The following is a 3,730-nucleotide window of genomic DNA, read 5'->3' as shown; positions in this document are numbered from 1 at the left end:
GGAGGAGGGCGGGGAAGGAGGCAGTTGCGAAGGAAATGAGGATCAGGTTTTCGCCCAGGAGGTATCCTCTGACCTGGCTGATGAAGGCCAAGAAGATCTCCGAGTCACAACAAGGCGGCCCGAGGGTCGGCAGGGCGTGCCAGTGGGTACAGCTGGTGCAAAGGCCCGGAGGCGGCATGGGCTGCTTGTGGCGGCGCAGGCGCGGCCTGAAACCCTTGGGTCGCCTGCCAGTCCTCGGCCTCACTGCCCGCAGGAGCCTCTGTATGCGGCCCCACTCCCTCGCCTGCGACCCTGGTGGCATGTGACACTGACCACCCTTTATTCCGGACTCAATCGGTGCGCACCCAGCCCCCAGCTGCCCCCAGAGCATCGGTGAAGTGCCACGCGAGCTTCATCCAGGCTGTTAAGGAAGCGTGTGTGTGTGTGTGTGTGTGTGTGTGTGTGTGTGTTGTTGTCCTGGATGGCTCAGAAAAGTCTTTAAAAATTGGTGGCACATTTATTTAAAAGATGGAGGCACTTTATGGAGCGAAATATTTGCACCGTGTGCCTCCCCCGCCCCCAACTCATGCTCTGTCCGCCTTCCATAAACAGGTCTGGGTGGCGGTGGCCTCCTCAGCGTCGGGGCCCAGCCGGGGACCCGCTTGCGTTGGTAAGCAGAGTGTCCCGAGTCCGACCGGAGTAGCCGGGTCAGAGGCCCGAACCTGCGCTCGGCGGCGGCCACCTCCCCGCGCAGCGTCCCCTGGCGGCCGCGAGGCTCAGCCAGGCCGGGAAGTGACCGCGCCGAGGTGGCCCAGGGCCGGATTGGAGAAGCCCCCCGTGGCAGCCTGCCCCTCGGTCTCCTCTTCTTCCCCTCCTCTTCACCCCTCTTCCCTTCTTCCTTTTCCTCCTCTTCCTCCCCCTCTCGCTCCCTCCTCCTTTTTCTCCTTCCTGGTTCCTGCAGTTTGTCTTTTGAATTGATCTATTTAAACATTTAAATAGGTTAATCCCAGAAAAACTGTCAGCCAAATCCCCAAATTGAGGGACATTCTACAAAATACCTGACCAGTGCTCCTCAAAACCCGCAAGGTCATCAAAACCAAGGAAGGTCTTGAGAAACTGTCACAGCCAAGGGAGACATGACCTCGGAGTGTAATGTGGGCTCTCACATGGGATCCTGGAACAGAAGAAAGGACATCTGGTGAAAACTGAGGCCACCTGAATCAGAATGGACTTTAGTTAATAACGTATCAACAGTGTTTATTGCTTGCAACAAACGACCAGACCAATGCAAGATGTTAATAATATGGGAAACTGCGGGCTTTATGGAAGCTCTTATCTTTGCAATTTCTCTGTGAATCTAAACTGTTCAAAAAATAAAGTTTATTTTTTCAAAATAAACTTTTGAAATGAAGAAATTTTTATTTCTTCATCTCACCTCTGCCCCCAGCCATGCAGTTTCCATCCCTCAACGTATTAATCATTGATCTTAGGTTTTTGTGTATCCTTTCAGAGATTCGGTGTGCAAATACTAGCAAATACAAACATCGCGCCTTTGTAGCACGTCCTATACTCAGTTCTGCAATCGTCCTTCACTCATTTCATTTTACAACATAGAGCGTCCCTTGGTTTTGCTTACACCCTGGACAGACTGTCATTCCTGTAGCCAGTTCCCTGTGGATGGACACTGGGCTGTTTCCAATTTTTTTTTTCCATTCAAACACGACTCCAGAGAATAACCGTGCACGTGGCTTGCCAGTCGTGGGACTGCTAGACCCGCGAGTGGTCAGTTTGTGACTGTGGTAGACAGGACCCGGAGATCTGGGTGAAACTGCGACATCTAGGTGACACCCCAAGTCCGCAGTGTGCAGGGGCCGCCCCAGCAACCGAACCCTGGGTCGTCGCCCCTGTGCGGGATTCCCGCGGGGGAGTGGGCGCGGGAGCGTCCCCGAGGGCGGGTGCCAGCTCGAGGTCCGGGGACGGGCCCACCCCCCATCCTCCTCCCAGGCCCCTCGGTCCGCTGCTCCCCCGGCTGCACCTGTCCGGAAACTCCCGCTCCTTCCCGCTCTGGGAGGTCGGGCGCCCCCACTCCCCGACCATCCACTGCAGGGGGCTCGCCCTAAATGTAGCGAGATTCCCCTTCCCCCCAAGGACGGCTTCCGCCCGCCCCGCCAGCAATTCTGGTGCCTGCTGTCCAGAAACTATTCTCTCCACCTCCTTACACTGCTATTTGCCCCCTTAGCAACCCACCTCATCTCCCAAATTCTGGGCGATTTAAAAAATTTCCCTCCACATTTTCTAGGGCAAAACTTCAGCTCAAACAGAGACGCCGGCATAACTGCACGGGAACATCCCACGCGCACCACCCGGTCTGCATCAACGGGCGCCGGGTCCCTGCAGCGCCCGGTCCTCGCTCGGACGCACTTCAGACCGGCGCCCCCCGGCGGACCCCCCAGAGCTTCTGCGTGCCTGTCCCCGGCTGGGGTTAGCCCTAATTTACTTTTTCAAAGGTGAAATTTGTGTACCGCGAAATATACAGATCTTCAGTGTGCCATAGTCTGGCTGGTTTTAGATAGCACGTGTAAGAGTATTTGGTTAATAGTTACGTACTTTAACATGTTTTGGGGGAAAAAACCCTTACCCGGTTCCATTTAAGACAGTGACAAGAAGTTTCCTTTAACAATGAATGTATTTAAATGAGCTCATGTAAAGGGCTGGGAGAAGGGGGTGAGAAAGGGAAGGCACCACCCAGGTGCCCTGCCAGAGCCCGGACGCCTCCAAGAGCGGCCCCCGCCGAGGAGCTCTGGGCGGCCGTGGAACCTGGGGCGCCGGGACGAGGCTGGGGACCCGCTGGGTCAGAGGTACGCGCTGCCTGTGTGTCTGTGTTTTCAAATCATTATGCATCTGCGCTCCCGACCCGACTCCTTGAGGCTGGCACTGCCCCAGTGAACGCAGCACCCAGCACCCGGTACCTGTTAGGTACCTAGTAAGTGTTTCACGAGCTCACGAGTGTGCAAACGCTCTGTAAGCACTCTGCAAAAATAAGAGTTCACAACAATAGCAGGAAATCCCCCATGACCCCCTGCCGCGTGCAGCGTTGGCAAGCCCTCCGTGGTGTTTGTAGATGGATAAACAGACGGATAGGCGGAAGAAGACCGGAGGGCAGGTGTGCAGGTCCAGAGGGACGCCGGGGACTTAGAATTCCAAGTGTCCGGGATCAGGAATACGGCAGTTGTAGGAATAAAACTGCGCATGCACAATGGCAGAGCCGTGTAGTCTCATTACTCTCTGAGCGGAAGAACTTTCTAGGTGCCTCGTTAGCGCAGTAGGTAGCGCGTCAGTCTCATAATCTGAAGGTCGTGAGTTCGATCCTCACACGGGGCACAATACTTTTGTTCGCTCTCAGTCCTTACTGTGACCTGTCGGAAAAACGGGTTTTGTTTGTTTGTCCGAGTTGGGGGCTGATGTTAAGGGAAGACTTAGGGGAAAGGCTTTCCTGGGCCGACTGAGCCGGGACCGGGGAGACCCTAAGGAAGCAACCTGCCAACGCCATCCTCGCGCTGCTGCCGGGGGTGCACAGGACGGAGTGCCCGTCAGGCCCTGGAGGTACCCGAGGACCATCCGTTCTGCCCTTGAGCACTGGCCGTCGCGGGGAGGCGCACAGCCCCGGGTTAGGCCGGGAGCCCCGGTGCTCACAGTCCAGGAGGGCGCCTGGAGCGCAGCCGAGTTCAAGGCCCTCTGGCGAAGGCAGCAC

General features: G+C 56.4%; 1 non-coding gene across 1 annotated transcript; it reads left to right on the top strand.

Moving 5' to 3' along the window:
* Nucleotides 1–3,287: 3,287 nt before the first annotated feature.
* TRNAM-CAU lies at nucleotides 3,288–3,360 on the top strand. Its single transcript has one exon. It is a non-coding gene; the product is annotated as a tRNA-Met (tRNA).
* Nucleotides 3,361–3,730: the final 370 nt, after the last annotated feature.

This window comes from Propithecus coquereli, unplaced genomic scaffold (genome assembly GCF_000956105.1).
Source record: "Propithecus coquereli isolate 6110/MARCELLA unplaced genomic scaffold, Pcoq_1.0 Scaffold68, whole genome shotgun sequence".
NCBI classification, from domain to species: Eukaryota; Metazoa; Chordata; class Mammalia; order Primates; family Indriidae; genus Propithecus; species Propithecus coquereli.
This window is presented reverse-complemented; position numbering and strand designations above follow the sequence as displayed.